The sequence below is a fragment of the Lissotriton vulgaris genome, chromosome 4_1 (assembly GCF_964263255.1).
Source record: "Lissotriton vulgaris chromosome 4_1, aLisVul1.2, whole genome shotgun sequence".
NCBI lineage: Eukaryota > Metazoa > Chordata > Amphibia > Caudata > Salamandridae > Lissotriton > Lissotriton vulgaris.
In genome coordinates this window covers 2,015,681,464-2,015,698,508 of record NC_141691.1, presented here as the reverse complement: position 1 = coordinate 2,015,698,508, position 17,045 = coordinate 2,015,681,464, and the positions used below count along the sequence as shown (strand labels likewise).

Genomic DNA, 17,045 nt, shown 5'->3' with positions numbered 1-17,045 from the left:
TAAAACATGAGCACAGTAACAAGCGATACCTTTTAGCTACAATAGTGTTTCGGCTCTCGGCTTGGAGATTCCTTGGCCTTTATCTGGACACTGGAATGACTGATGTTGTATATTATCATAACCATTCAGGTATCATGTGTAGTTTGAGGAAAACGTTCAAAATAATATCACAAAACTGACATCTGATGGATCAATGAGGATATAACTCTTATTAACATTACATTTCGTATAGACCTCATTGCTAATATAACTTTGGTGCTTAATTTGAGCCGGTGTTGGTAGCTGGTGAACTTTTGACCCCCCCCACCCCCCCCCCCCGATCAAGAGAGAGAAAGGCAGAAATTGGATGAAAAGAAAAATAGGAAAACAGACACAAAGACAAGAAAAATCCATTTGTGCAGTATCCAAAGGATGCACACAATCCTATTTATGAGCGAACACAGACAAAATGTCTGTGGAAGTGGAGATGGTTCATCAGAAATAACATGTATAGAAAAAAAACATTGATTTGGATGGTTCCCTTTACCTTATTTTTAGGTCGAGCCCGAGCCAGCGCTCATGCACTGCTCTGCGAGGCTTCTTGTGTTTACTCCATGTGGGTCTAACTCTCCCACACATTGGATTGGCTTTTGCGTGTGTCTTTCAATAATGAAAGCATGCAAATGGCTAAAGGTGGGCGCAAGTCCTACCTCTTTTTTAACGTTCCCCCCCACGGCATTTTGCTCTCGGGAGTGAGCAGCGGCGCAGGGTGGCAGCTGCCTTCCTCGTCCTCGTGGGTCAGGTTACTATCTGTAATGTTCACTCCCACGGCGTTTTGCCTGTGGGAGTGAGCGGACGTGCTTTGGTGCCTTCTTCCCACTGCCCATGCTCCCTCCCATTGAGTATGTAAAGCTTCGGCTCTGGGATCCTACCCCATGCTCCCCTTGTTTGACTTTTTAGTTATATAATTTTAGAAGGAGAGGGGTCTCAGTGTGCATCCTAGGCGCCTTTTTCCATCTGGCGGATGTGTCCGCCTTTTTGCGAGTGTTTTGTTTTGTTTCCATACAAGTAGAGTGCATCATACAACATGCAGGGTTTTGGGAGAGAAAATAGCAAACCCTTCAGATTGCACATGCAAGCCTTTCTGGTGCAGGAGCGATGTCGGTTATGAAAGAGGCCACGTACACCCCCCTCTGTCAGTCTGTCCATATGTAACATACAATGTTATGTGAAGATACGGAGCGTGTATTGTCATTTATTGCCATTGGTGACAATACGCGAGTAGCAGCCCCAGGTGGGCTGTGTGCCCCCATTCCCTCGACGATGTAAAAAACAGCTTATTATCCCCTGCATGGGTGGGGTACACTGTGCCATATCTACGTGGGCAGTAGTTGTAATCCAGGGTGTTTTATCCCCATTCATTCAGTGAGATAACCCCACTAACTGCCCACTGCTGTACAGTGATACATCTGGTGAGTGACCCTCGAGGGACTCAGCAATGCTTTCTGAAGCAAGTTACACTTTGCTGTAGTGAGAGCACGTTTCCACTTTAGTGATCCAATTGTGAATATATATTTATTGCATTTGCTCCAAATAAGCTTTATTCTCCGCAGTAGAGCAGTAATTACAAGTATGTATAAAGATGTTCACTGTGTGATATGCAGCTTATGATCCTTCTCGAGTGTGGAGTCAGAAATGTCCTTTAATAGTGGTGAGTTCATGGCTACGGTTTAAACAAAGTAACAAATTGAACCACTGTGTTCATTGGCTTAATTACTGCTGGCAGCGTAACTCTTTTTGGGCAGTGAGAAGTAAAATTATAGACAAGAAGTAAATGTTTCAACAAGATGACAATATATATTCAGAGGCTTATTTACAAGCCCCTTGCGCCGCCAATTTTTATGTGGGAAAAAGTGACACATCGGCGGCGCATGGAGCTTGTAAATAATCCTCGCAGTTTTTAATCTTACTCAGGTCCTTTGTATACTGCATGTAGGGGCTGATCTACAAGAAACTAACGCAGCGTGGTGACGCAAGTCATTTTGCTGCGCCGCGTTGCATTAGTTTCAAAGCACAGGGATGAGACATATTTACAATAATATGTCGCATCTCTGTGCTTCCCCCTGTGCTGGTGCACAAACTGCTGCCATGCACTGACCATGGTACAAGGATGCCTGTGTCGTGGGGAGATTGTTTTTGTCCCGTAAGGGGCACCTTCCTGCACAAAACCAATCAATTGAGGATATTTCCTCTTCCAATGTGTGCTGTAGAATGCCACACGCATTGAAAGTAGAAAAAAATTAGGAGAAATGAGCACATTTCTCCTCGTTGCACCTCGCTATGCCACCCCTAGGGTGGCATAGCATTCTGACGCATTTCCATATTTACGATTTCTCGTAAATCTGGAAATGCATCAGTGGACATGGGTGTTGCGTGGGAACACCTACAGCAACCCCCATGTCACGCCTCTAACACACAAAGTGTTGGGTGAACAGGGGCGATATTTACAAGCACAGGTTAAGTCACGCAGGGTGACTTTACCTGTGCTTGGAAATATCACTCAGCAGGCTGCGCCACCAGTGCGCCACACAACGTGTACACCAGCGGCGCAAGGGGCTTGTGAATCTGCCCCGCATTCTTTACTCCGTCCAGCCTTGGTCAAGACGAACTTATTAGGTGTGCCATAGGATGGGGACTGGCAGATCTTAATAGATATGCTGGCTGAACAGGGTACCCGCCACAAGGAGGGCTGCCCCCAGCCCGGTTTTATGCCGACATGACCAGTATTTATGTGTGCATGGGATAAAGAAATTAGGAAAATCACCTGAAGCCGGTATTTTGCCGCCTAATCACTGCACACTTTATAAATTAAATGTAAGAAGAAAACAATAATGGGCAGATTTACAATGACTGGCGCATCCCTGCATATCGGCAGCGATGCGCCAGTAATTGTGCGCTGCAGCTCCGCCACCCTTGATGCGCCGCATTTACAATGCCTAAACAGAATACCAATAGGCAGTTTGCCAGAGGTGGAGGCCGATTTGATGGCAATATGGGAGGCTTTGGAAACCAGGGTGGATTTGGTCCCATCCGTGGGGGTGGAGGGGGTGCTGGTGGTGGTGGTGCTGGTGCTGCTGCTGCTGGTGGTGTTGGTTTTGGTGGCCCACCAGGAGGCAATATGGGTGGTGGTGGCGGTGGTGGTGGAGGAGGAGGAGGCGCAGCAGGAGGAGGCGCAGCTATGAATTTTGGAGCTTTTGGCATCAATCCTGCAATGATGGCAGCTGCACAAGCTGCGCTGCAGAGCAGCTGGGGAATGATGGGAATGCTGGCGGGACAGCAGAATCACCCTGGTGGGCCACCTAGAAATAATCCTACACAAGGCAATATGCCGCGAGAACCAAACCAGGGATTTGGAACAGGGAGTAACTCCTTTGGAACCAGTATGGGTTCAGGAGGATGGGGTTCATCTAATCCAGGCCCAGGTACTAATTTTAATAGTGGAGGCTAGATCTTCTGGGTGGGGTATGTAGTTTTATTGTTCATGGTAAGTATGTTGTAAAATACATGTGGGACAAAGCATTTTTTACTTTATTTTTCCTTTGGTGGATCAAAAAACGTTCACTAGTTTTAATCAATGTTTTTGTTAAATTTGAGGAATTCATATATTCAATGGAAGTGAGATAGTGTTTGTTGTTTCTGTAAACAATCACACGATGAGACTTATGTAAAGATTTATTGGTCAGCTGAACTTTACATGGAGTTACAGATCTGTTTAGTCAGGCCTTTCGTTAAGTTTGGTCTTGGACACTTTGTCTGCGAATTTAGTGATTTGGAGAACATGTCTTCAAAATTGAGATAGTGGTTTTCTAGACACAGTCTTCCTTCGTGTTCAAAGCACCCTCTGAAAGCTTCAGCTGGTCTCTACACTCATCTTGCGACCATAGACCTTGAAAGGCCAACTTCTGCGAAAGCAGCGCTGTAAATGTTCTGTCCAGGATAATTTTTTTCTACTTGCTATCCAATCAACTACTCTCGTTTCACATACTACGTCTTAACACGGTGGGTGTTGCATTTTTATCCACTATTTCATGGATTCATACCAGCGCTAGACACGCAAGGCTGAGAGATGGACCAGACGGCTGTTTGAACTTTGTGGAATTGATGGTGGTGCCAAGGAATGAGAGGTTTGGGTATGAGCGAAAGGAGAAAAGAGAATAGCGCATGCAGAAAACTGGTGTTGCATTCATGGATTTTCGTTGCATCTGGACTCTGTGGCTTTGGTGAGAAAGTGTGCAGAGCAATGGGAGCAAGTAACGTACGAATGTTCCTGGTTTCCGCCTGTCCTGGATTCTACATTCTATAGCGCGGGGATGCCCTCGGGTCACCAGGCGCTCTATAAATCTCAAAAATAATAAATAAAAATACTGACATTGGGCAACGCCCTGCCTTTTCGACGTTCGAGTTAGATGAAGCATTGAAAAGGATCTAAAACCATCCTAGCTCGGTTTGTGCTGACAGGATTTACTTGTTGGTTAGTAGGGACTAGGGGGAATATTACCAACAACTAGCAATAATTATCGCTATGTTGGTTTAGCGGCGATATTTTTATCGCCGAGCTGCGGCGATTTTTATCGCTTAGGAACCTTCTATTATCAAGGTTTATCTCCTAAGCGATAGAAATTGGCCGAAATGCATGAATATCGCTGACTTTTCAGCGATATTCATGCATAATGCTCATACGCATGTTATCCACCTACCATTGGAAAACATGGCTAAGAACTGCTCGGGGCAGGTGTTAGCTTTTGGAGATAGTCGCGCTTAGCGCGAATATCTCCAAAAGTTGGTAATAGGAGATAGCGGTGTTAGCGACTGTTTCCAGTCGCTAACATCTTGGCACGCCCCCTTTGCATGTCATTAGTGATAAATAACTGGTGTTAGCGACAGCTAGGTAATAGGGAGATCATTTTATCTCCGCTTTCTTGGCTTTTAAAGCCAAAAAAGAGGAGATAAACCCCCTTGATAATATGCCCCTAGAAGTCGGAGTCTTAGCATCTTAGTAGTTTAAACGACTAACTGCCGGTAACCGGGTGTCCCACTGGTTAGTTCCAGCACGTTTATACCCAGTGCACTTTTACCCGGTATTGGCTGTTTAAAGGTGTCTTTTTATGGAGGCTGTTTGGAAGGCAGGAAGCACACACCAAGCCATACCATTGTCACAATCCTTACAAATGGCTTCTGACTCCCATGATGCCCAATTCCACATGATGCCAAAAAATGAAACTGACAGCACAGGATACGACATATGGAGGGAATCAAATGTTATTTGAAGATTTCCATGGCCAGACACTGGGATTACTGTATCTCCTAGAAAGAGTGACTTGCCTAAAACCGTCTGTGTCAATTTAAAAAGCAGAAATTGACTTTTTACTTTGCCCCTTGGCCTCAAAATCTTTCTGCTTTCCCAGATATCTTTCTTCCTACTACACACAAGCGTGCAGTCCCCATGCCTTCCGTGAGTGTGAGCTAAGGATGAACAGCACTCAGAAGTCTCCGCCGGTGGTTTGTCATTGTCAGTCTGTCTTCATGTTATGTTATGTTCAGGGCTCGAGTCGGGGTGCCACGCGGGTGGACGGCGTCCCCCCACTTATTTTACCGGGAGCTCGATAACTATTAACTGCAACTGAGTGCCATCTACCTTTCGTGACGTCACTTCCTGTTGTGACGTCAGCGTCCCCCCACTTCCTTTGTTTAGGGCTTGTGCCCTGGTTACGTTACGACAGGGGTCTCCAACCTTTTCTGTACGGAGATCTACTTCTGATCAGTGAAAATCGCTGTGAGATACTAAAGGCCAAGCAACTCGAGAGACCCCCCCACTCCGTCAAAATATTTGCTGCGTCCCTGGTGGTCATCAGTTGCTGGTCGGTGTGCATGAGACTAGCCAGATAGCTGCTATCCAGAGGCTTAACTGCTGGATACTAGCTCCATGGAGACAGCGATTCCCAAGACCGAAGTAAGAGCAGATATTGGCCATTTGTAACATTCCCAAAGAAATAAAAACAAAAAAGTGCACCACATTGTCTCAGCCATGACTGTAAGTAAGTAAAAAAAATCTTATAAAGCTCACGAATGCCGAGGCTTCTTGGCGCTGAGAAAACAAGAAGGTACGGAAAGTCAGGAAGGTCTTGGTCATTATTTGCGAGGGAAGAGACAGGTTTTAATCTGACTCCAGAACTGAGATCTTGATGATAGTTATCTGATGTTTAGAGGAAGTTCGTTCCAGAGCTTTGATGCCTGAAAGGAGAGACATCTGCCTCCCCACCTGGTTTTTCTAACTCTGGGCATGGAGAGCAGAGCTTTTATTGGCTGATCTTAACATCCGGCAAGGTACATGCGATTGGAAACGTTTTTTGAAAGTCGTTAAGTGCCCCTCCATGCATGGCTTTATGAACAAGGCAAAGTGCTTTAAACTTAATACGCTGCTCAACTGGGAGCCAGTGTAAGTTTCTGAAGGCTTCCGAGATGTGACTAAACTTTGGAATATTGAGAAGGGTGCGTGCAGCCACTTTCTGCAAGGATTGGAGTTTGGACAACTGACGTTTGTTTACGCCCAAGTACTGGGTGTTACAGTAGTCCAAGATCTTTTGACTGGGTGTGAGTGTTTGATTGATTCAGATGCTCCGTCCATCACCACCCCCTTTTGTACCGCTTTTGGCCGCCATAAGTGTGGCAAGGTATGCTCAGACGTGAGTCCCTTGCTCACTTTGCCCCTGGATTCAAGCAAGCCGGGCTGATGACGGCTGGAATGCCAGAAACCAGTCCTCGGAAGCTTGTTTCTGGTCCAGGGAAGACATGGCTTGGCAGTTCGGGCTAGACTGTTCCCATGAGGCACAGGGTCAGACTGATTTGCATATAGCCATGTCTGAACTGGGGTGGCAGAGTGGGCTAAAGAACGGTAATGGATTAAACCCAGATCTTTTGACTGGGTGTGAGTGTTTGATTGATTCAGATGCTCCGTCCATCACTACCCCCTTTTGTACCGCTTTTGGCCGCCATAAGTGTGGCAGGGTATGCTCAGACGTGAGTCCCTTGCTCACTTTGCCACTGGATTCAAGCAAGCCGGGCTGAAGACGGCTGGAATGCCAGAAATCAGTCCTCGGAAGCCTGTTTCTGGTCCCGGGAAGACATGGCTTGGCAGTTCGGGCTGGACTGTTCCCATGAGGCACAGGGTCAGACTGATTTGCATATAGCCATGTCTGAACTGGGGTGGCAGAGTGGGCTAAAGAACGGTGATGGATTAAACCCAGATCTTTTGACTGGGTGTGAGTGTTTGATTGATTCATATGCTCCGTTCATCACCACCCCCTTTTGTACCGCTTTTGGCCGCCATATGTGTGGCAGGGTATGCTCAGACGTGAGTCCCTTGCTCACTTTGCCACTGGATTCAAGCAAGCCGGGCTGAAGACGGCTGGAATGCCAGAAACCAGTCCTCGGAAGCTTGTTTCTGGTCCAGGGAAGACATGGATTGGCAGTTCAGGCTGGACTGTTACCATGAGGCACAGGGTCAGACTGATTTGCATATAGCCATGTCTGAACTGGGGTGGCAGAGTGGGCTAAAGAACGGTGATGGATTAAACCCAGATCTTTTGACTGGGTGTGAGTGTTTGATTGATTCATATGCTCCGTCCATTACCACCCCCTTTTGTACCGCTTTTGGCCGACATAAGTGTGGCAGGGTATGCTCAGATGTGAGTCCCTTGCTCACTTTGCCACTGGATTCAAGCAAGCCGGGCTGAAGACGGCTGGAATGCCAGAAACCGGTCCTCAGCAGCTTGTTTCTGGTCCAGGGAAGACATGGCTTGGCAGTTCGGGCTGGACTGTTCCCATGAGGCACAGGGTCAGACTGATTTGCATATAGCCATGTCTGAACTGGGGTGGCAAAGTGGGCTAAAGAACAGTGATGGATTAAACCCAGATCTTTTGACTGGGTGTGAGTGTTTGATGGATTCAGATGCTCCGTCCATCACCACCCCCTTTTGTACCGCTAGGGATAAGAAGGGCAGAATTTTAAAAAGTATTTCTAGAAGAACGTAGCAGGCAGAGGTTAGTTGATTTAAATGTCCTAAGAAGTTAAGCTGAGCTTCATACAAGATTCCTAGGTTTCTGACTTTGGTGGCAGGACCTGGGAAGGCACCTGCCTCTGCGGGCCACCATGCCTGGGATCAGATTGGAGGTCCAAATTCCATGACCTCCGTTTTATTAGTGTTCAGTTTTAGAAAGTTTTTGTGCATCCAGGTCATGATATGACCAAGACAATTATGGAATCTGTCTGCAAGTGGATCAGTTGTTGATGAGATAGATATGATGACTTGAGTATCATCTGCATATGATACAAGTGAGAAACCATGGTCCCGAATCAGTTTGGCTAGAGGGTAGACATAGATGTTAAGCAGCGTTGGGGAGAGTGCTGATCCCAGGTAAAAATTGCCAGATTTCATATTGTCCCAACACACCCTTTGCTCTCTATCAGAGAGAAAAGAGTCGAGAAGGGCAATGGTGGTCTCCCAAACCCTACTGCCTTCAGCCGTTGCGTGAGAATGGTATGGTTAACCGTGTCGAACATGGCTGATAGGTCCAGTAGGATCAGAGTAGCCCTCCCACCCCCATCAATCTGCCAGCGTAACTCTTCAGTGGCCATAATAAGTGCAGATTGTGTGGAGTGGTCTGACCGGAAACCATGTTGGGTTTGATCTAAGAGTTTATTGTTTTCTAGGTATTCCATAAGCTCTGAATTGACAGCTTTTTCCAGAACCTTAGCTGCCAGGGGCAGACAAGAGATTGGGCGATAGTTGGTCCCCTCAAGAGAATCCAAAGAAGGCTTCTTTAGGATAGGCCTTACACATGCCTTCTTCCAAGGGGTCGGGAAACTTCCATTACTAATAGAAGTGTCAGGAAGAGGGGTGAGCAACATACTGACTGTATTTGAGACCCCATGGATAATATCTGGTGGGCAGGGGTCTGTGGGGGAGACAGATTTAATAGAGGTTAACATGTTAGTTACCATGTGGGTAGTCAGGTGGGAGAAGCTAGTTAGGTTACAAGATGTGGGGAATACCTCCACCTCGAGTGATGACTGCAGGGAGGAAAGTCCTGTATTCAGGCTCTCTAATTCTTGGTATATTGTTTGGACCTTCGATTGAAAGAACAGAGCTATTTTGTCATACAGCCCTTCATCCGGAGTGAAAGAGTCCCCCTGTTGGCGTTTGGATAGCGCATTTATGTAAGAACTGGGGGCACCAGCTCTCAAGGGGGTAGCATGGCTCGAGCAGGAAGGCAGCCAGGGGCTTGCGTGTAAAGCAGCCACTTAACACACTCATCCAATGAAACACACAGTGGCGCAATAATGGAGACCACACCAGTAGTTGTATTTGAAAAATCAAGATCTTTTATATAGGCTTTCAACTAGGGCGATGCATTATTAATTCATAAGCATTTCATTAATACATTTCATGAATCACGTATTTCCTATGAATGGGTGAACATTTCATTAAAATAATAACCAGCTCATCTAGCAATGAAACACTAACTAACCCTGCCTGTCGCATCAGACTCTCTGACAGGCAAAGGGGTAATTGCATAAACTTGGAGGATCCTACAAGAAGCGACTATAGTAATGCGTTTAAGTAACACATCAAAGCTCTCATGGACGCTTTTCCTTGGAGGTAATAAAACATATCGGCAAGTACTTATCAGTCTAACAAGGAACTCCAAAGAACACAGCCTCTAGTCATTTGTGACAAGCCTTTTTTCTTGTGAATATAGGTCGGCTTGCGACCTAGGTCAGATCATCAGAATACTATGGAAGCCCACCTCTGCAAGAAAATTCAGTACAGTGAAGTGAATCTTCCTCTCATTTCAGGCTTGTAAATATGGTGCACTATGAACATTTCAGGAACGTGTCTGACTCTCCAGTCTCCAAATACTCGAGGCACATTAGGGGGGCTAACGGAGCCCCGTCACAGTTTTCCCCTGGGGAGGGGCGACCTCGGGCCTCAACCGGCCTACCGTCTTCCTCCCCGGGGGTTACCTGGTGTACTTCGGCCCTCCGGGGCCCTTGCGGAGTCGCTGGCAGAGGGGAGGGGTGTTCGTTCCTCCCAGGACCTCCCTCGTCCCGGCACGGTGCAGTTGTGGCTTCTAGGCACCGGGGCCGGGCGAGGCCAACGTACGGGGCTGAAAGGAGGAGGCACTCGGGCTCCACGCCCCCCTCCGCGATATTTCCTGGCAGTCCCAGGCCCACCGGCAAGGCTCTGAGGCTGAACCGCTGCAGATCGGGGCCGGGGCAGCTCCAACCAACCGCGTAGCCCGCCTCGGGGGCGCGCCTGCCTGGACCAATGGCAGCGCGACGCCCGGGGGCGGGGCGGAGGAGCTCCCCGGTCAAGTGACAGGGGACAGCTTGGCTTCAGGCCTACCGCCGCACAGCGTGTGGAGAACGGCAGCCCTCTCTTCACATACAGTGGCCGCCGAGGGGGGTAATTGAAGCTGGGGCGGATCGCCACGCGCCGTCAGGGCAGCCGCACTTCAGAGGCGTCGTGTAGCGGCGCGAATGCCGCGATGGTCACCGGGCCTCGTCGAGTGCCTCGGACGGCACAGCAGCTCCGGGCTGGGGCGGTGAGTGGGGGTCAATAGCGCCTCGGGGCGACAGTGCCCCGGCACCACAGCGCTCACTCGTGGGGGTAAACCATTCAGCTCAGGAGAGCGCGTGGGGGCGATTGCAGGCAGGATGAGTTCTGAGGTGAAAAGCGCCTCAGGGTCACAGCGCTGTACCCACAGGAGCACAGTTAGCTCGGGGCAGGCAGGATGATGGAAAGCGCTGGTCAGGGGGGAGCAGAATATAACGTTTCTCCTCCAGTTCAGCAGGGACAGCGGAGCAGTTAAGACAGTGGAGGAGTCAAGTGGGGCCAGAGGGGCCCACTGCAGGCAGGGGGGTGCGCAGGGCAGCACAGTCCAGTACCTGGTTGATTCCCCAGCAGTTTCTGAGTTTGAGTTTGAGTTTAAAAGTTCTTATATAGCGCTCTTACACCAGCGGTTTCATGGCGCTGTAACTGGCAGATCTCCACAAGGGACAAAGGGAGGGGGACAGGTGACAAGGGACTAAGTAAAGATTTTACTGAAAAAATAAGCTTTAAGTTTCTTTCGAAACTGGGAATATGGAGTTAGGGATCTGAGCTCTAAGGGTAATGAATTCCAGAGAGCTGGGGCAAGGGTCGCAAATTTTGAACCCCCCCACTTTTTCCGGCGAAACCGGGGGACTGTCAGCAGAAATTGAGAAGAGGATCGGAGCTCCCTGGCTGGCAAGTAGGGGATAATCTCCGAGGAAATGAAAGCAAGGGCCGTGCCCAGTCGAGCCTGGTAGGTGATAGTCGCAAGCTTGAATTGGACACGTTCCCGAACCGGGAGCCAATGTAAGATTTTCAGGAGGGGAGTGACATGTGAGGATTTGGGAAGGTTAAAGACCAACCGAGCTGCCTGGTTTTGAATCATCTGCAACCGCCTGAGGCTATATGCAGGTATACCTGCATATAGGGCGTTGCCATAATCCAGGCGGGAGATGACCATCGCAAGGACGATCAGTTTCAAGGCCTCAAAGGTGAAAAATCGAGAGACCTTGCGGATGGTACGAAGAGAAAGAAAGGAAGAAGAAACCACAGATCTAACCTGGGAGTGAAGGGTAAGATGGGAGTTGAGTTTAATACCTAGGGTTTTGACAGAAGTAGAGGGGACCGGAGGGAGACCAAGGGAAGGGGGCCAAAAAAGTGAAGACCAGGGACTGGAACAACCACCCGTCAGCACCAACTAGGTCTTATCAGGGTTGAGTTTCAGGTGGTTGAAATCCATCCAGTCCCTGATAAAAATCATAGTAGACTGGAAATTAGAAATAGAGGCAGGAGAAGAAGACAGGTTGAAAACAAGTTGGAGGTCATCCGCATAGTTATATACGGCGACCTCCATTTGTTCTAAAGAAAAAATGAGGGGAGAAATGTAAAGGTTGAACAGAAGAGGTGAGAGGGAGGAACCTTGGGGGACCCCGCACTGAACCTTCCGGAAGTCCGCAGAGAAGTCACCCAGGCGAACTGCCTGGGTGCGGTCCCTCAGGAAGGAGGATAACCATACCAGGGCCATGCCCCCGATCCCCGCCGCCTCGACACGGGAGAGTAAGATGGTCGCTTGGATGGTTCTGCGCCCTTGGATGCTGGTTACTTGAAGTTGAAGGGGGGGGGGTTTGAGTTGAAGGCTTGAAGAGTTTCTCCTCAGTCACTGCAGATGGACCCTGGGGTTCCCTACCACTGGGCCAGATCAGGGGGCTAGCTTAGGACACCTCACCCAGCTTAAGAGGCAGCACCTAAATCCTGTCAATCCCAGTAGCATAGGTTCCTTACTAGGCCCTCCCCCCTAAAACTCCTGCGTGGGTTCCCCAGGTCAGTGATGCCCCAACTGACTAGAAAGTTTCCCTCCCTTTCCTTATATAGTGTCAGTTGGCAGTTGGCAGTGGCAGTTGTCGCCTCCCGTATTCTGGAAGGTTCCAGGAGCTTCCCTCATTCTAGCTATGGGCAGGATGGCAGGCTGGTATGGCAACATTTTTTAAGGGTTCCAGCCAGCTCCTGGCTACTAGAGTGCGCCTATACAGACCACGCTGCAGTAGCAGGGGTCAGTGGCAGCCATGTTGGGGGAAGAGAGCACCTGCACCCTGGCATTCATTAGCAATGGGAGGGTGCCCAGAGTCCTAAGGCCAACAAAAAGTAGGTGGGAAAAATGAGGCAAGGGCAAAAAATCACAGGGAAAGACCACCCTAGGGCTGACAGGTCTAACAATTTACCACCTTGAAAAGTTCTCTAGTAGAATTTTTGCCCCTTTGAATTTTGCTAGTATAGAAATTCTTTTTGGCACCAACGATAGCTGTATTGTAACATGTGAGTGCTAGATTATAGCTCTTTTTGGCTGGTATAGTTACTGTAGTCCCCCCTCCATATTCGTTCTCAACTCGATATTGTACCAGGGAGCAGTAGGTTTAGCTCTGTGTTGTTCAACCTTTTTATTCTGGGGCCAATTAGTCAATGGCAGACCTAAGCCAATTGTCACAACTGTCTGTATCTCAACTCCTATTTTAAAAAAACAATGAAACGCTGCTTTAGTTCAATGATTAAATGTAATCATTAAAATTTTTTTTTAAACAAATAGCAATCTTTAAGTAAGAAGCAGTCTGCAGCATCTGAGACCATGTATACCCTTTTACACACTGTGATCATTAGCATTTGAAGTCAAGTATTGCTTTGTACACAGCATTCTGCAAAGTACTCGAAATTAATTCATGAAAAAAGTGATAATTTGGCCAGAAGCAACTACCATAGTTCAACCTTGTATCTTTCCCCAACTTCTACCCAGCTGAAATACACTAATTCCTTCAGGCTTAATTAAAACACAGTGTTTCACTCCGTTTTCTTTTTTTAATGGTTTCATGTGCCCTGGACTGCCACTGGACTGCCACTGCACTGCCTCGCCTGGGCAGGGGCTCGCTACGGGTGTGGAGCTGATCGGGCCAGCGCAGGACTCCTTAAGCTTTATCTGCTGCTCCAGTCAAACTGCTGACAGGCTGAACAAGGCCGGTGGAGCAGGTCCCGATAGTAGTTCAATACTGCTTGTGCCACCTGCATGCTTTCCTGCACCGGCCGCTCCACTCTGCCACATCTGCTTCTCCGCACCGGTACTGGACGAAAAGCGCAGGGCCAGGGTGTGAAAGGCAGGTGGTGCAGGGACTGGAGGAACAACGTCATTCTCTTTGGCCCGCCACGCTCCAGCTAAGCTCAGTTAAGCCAATCTGAGCAACTGGCTTGGGTGAGGGCGGGCAACTTCTACATATTATTATTATTATTTATTATTTTAAGAATTTGTAGAGCGCAAACTGTCGCCATTGCAGGCATCCTGGCGCTGACAGAGTCTGAGGGGGAGTTGAGGGGTGGAACAGAGGTGGGCGTGGGCTAGCCCGGGAAGAGCCAAGTTTTAACCTTTTTTCTAAAAGGTAGGAGTTCCTCGGTGTGTCTGATCTCAGTGGGGAGGGTGTTCCAGAGTCTGGCGGCGGTGACCTCAAAAGATCTGCCTCCAGATCTGACCTTCTTGAATCTGGGGGTAACTACCAATTTGGCATCAGAGGAGCGGAGATGTCTAGTGGGGACATACCACACAAACTTGGATTGTAAGGGGGCTGGGCCGGAGCAATGGAGGGCCCTAAAAACAATACAGAGGGCCTTAAATTGCACTCTCTGTCTAAGAGGGAGCCAGTGCAATTGTGCCAAGGCAGATGGTCCATGGGATCGCCTCGGGAGCCCCAAGGCCAGTTTTGCTGCCGCAGATTGGACTCTTTGGAGTCTGTCAAGTAGATACTCCGGGGCCCCGAGCAGGAGGGCATTGCAATAGTCCAACCTGCTCAGGATAGTGCATCTAACTACTTGAGCACGAGCCTGGGTGGGTAGGAGGGGCAGAACCTTCCTTAAAGAGCGCAGAATGGCATAGCAGCAGGCAGAGGTTTTCTGAACATGGGTTTCCATGCTGAGCTTGTGGTCGAGCATGACCCCTAGGTTGCGGACAGAGACTGCGGGCTGAACATTAGAAACTGTTTCCGGGGGCCAGAAATTGCCAGGGAACGGACGGGGGATCCTCAAGCCACTGTTGAAAAGCACCTCGGTTTTCCCGGCATTGAACTGAAAAAAAAAAATGAACTATTCTAACAATGTTAATGTGCTACTAAAGTGCGATGCTACTGGCGTGAGCTACTCACGGGTCCTTCGCGAGCTACCTGTAGCTCGTAATCAACGGGTTGGACACCCCTGCGTTACAATATGTTATGTTATTATGTTACATTATGTTATATTAAGTGCACTTGACGCTCCTTCGCCGGGACGCTCCTTCGCTGGAGCAGCCGTGCGCAATACAAATAGCACTAACATAACATAACTTGTAAAGTACACAACTCACCTGGGAGGTGTTCTGGTGCTGAAGCAGGAGCTGTATGGGCCGAGCCAGGGTTAGAGCTACACGAAAAGCAGGTCTTCAGTTTCTTGTGGAATTCAAGGAGTGAGGAAGCGGCTCTGATGTGCAGAGGCAGGTCTCTAGGAGGCAGGAGAGGGAACAACTGCTGGATCTGTTAGTGCAGATGCTAGCTCTGGGGGGAATTGTGCGAGTAGGAGTCCAGTTCAGACTTTGTATGTGTTCTTTAGGCGTTTGAAGAGTGCTCACTTGTGGACTGTGAGTCAGCAGAGCTCTTTGAGTTACTGAGTGATTTCAGTGTGGGGTGAAAGATTGAGGGAGAGCTTAGCCGCTGGGTTTTGAATAGTCTGGGGTCTTTCTGCATTTCCACAAGCCTCCCTTATAGTCTATCATCCCTTGCAGCCCTATCTTCCATGACTATTTGAAATTCTCTCCTAAGTTCACTTTGAAATAACCTACCTCTTTAAATTGTAGTCATAGTTCTGGGTTTTGGATAAAAAGATTTCGCTGCATTTTTTTGATACAAACATGGCACAAAATCTTAGTAAATCTCCGCCAACATGTTGAGAAGCCCAATGGTCTAACTTGTGTTTAGTACAAAAACAGCAGGCAGCGTTAGCAGATAATAATCAGAAGATAGTAGTCATTTCAACTGACCAGAGTTCTCCCTACAGCATGTGGTAATTTAGAGCATAATGTTCAATGCAATGAAATTATCACCATTACATGCACTTTCACTCAGTACAGGTCTATGGAACCTAAATATGTGATCAAAAAGTGTACTTTAAGAAAACGTATCTAATGAGGCAGATTGCAGAACGTTCATTTGGAAAAGATACGAGATGCCCTTGGAAATGCGATAAAGTTCATGTGTACACAGCTGAGTCACTGTTCCAAAGCCACGCTTTTAGTTGCCAGCTTTCAAACTGAGGCTACTCTTCTACTGCAAGAAGCAAGAAATGTGCAAATGTACAATAGTGAATAAAGTGTTGACAGCTCCCAGGTACAGCTGTATAGCACACCAGTGCATGATGAGACAGTTTCACAAGAAGCACTGGCGTTAAAGCAATAGGAACACATATGTCAGTATGGGGGATATCTACCAGAAAATGCCAGAGCGTGGAGTTACGGTATGAAGAACAAGGGAACCCAAATAAAGTTGGTCAGGGACTTTGGGTAATCAATTATTTCTAAAGACAGTGGTCTCTAGACAAGGATTAATGAGAGCAAACAATAAATATAGATCCAATCAGTTCTATATTTTACAGCTGTCCAGCCGGACAGGTGTTTGTAATATATAGTTGCTTAAATATACACAAAATTCAGCAAGAAACAAATAAAGTGGGACACAAGCCTGTATCCAACTTCTTTGTATGAGACACATTTTGGTAGGACAAAGAAATTATAGTAGAGACACTATTACACATAATAAGTATTAAATAAAGAGGTGTATAAAGCGTACAACAAGTCGATGGTGTTTCGATCCTACAAAAGATATAGGATCATCATCAGGACATTAACAAGTGGATACCTGTATACATGTTGCCTAGTCAGAGTGACTTGGGAGTTACTTAAATCAGTAACTGATGTCCTCCTATTCTGGGCTGACTTACCAGCAGCATTGTTATCAGAGGGGTACTTTCTGCCAATGAGAACGGAACTAAGATAGAATGTTGTACATCACTATTTTAGTGAAGATAGGCCAGACTCAAACTGATCCGCACGGGGCTTGAGTATGTATGAATGACACTACAGCCAACGCTACTAAAATCAATTTGTGGAAGAAATAATCTTTAGGAAAAAATAGTTCCATTTAAATACAGCCGATGATCAGTCAGGGAAAGACATCAGTTCTAGTTGTGGCCTCGGAGTGATGCGACCACATCCCTTGAGATGGTCCTCTCAAGAATCTCATGTAAATAGGCAGGTTGGGAAAGCCCACATGGCCCTAAGGGTCAGTCTCTGATACAACTGATAATATTTGGTAATAGTACAATTCTCCCCATGTCAGTATGAGCAAGTGGGAACCT

General features: G+C 47.7%; 1 protein-coding gene across 1 annotated transcript in view; it reads left to right on the top strand.

The window, feature by feature from the left end:
* Positions 1-17,045, top strand: part of LOC147724882 (alanine aminotransferase 2) — a 1,140,553-nt gene that overhangs the window by 534,345 nt on the left and 589,163 nt on the right. The window lies entirely within an intron of this gene.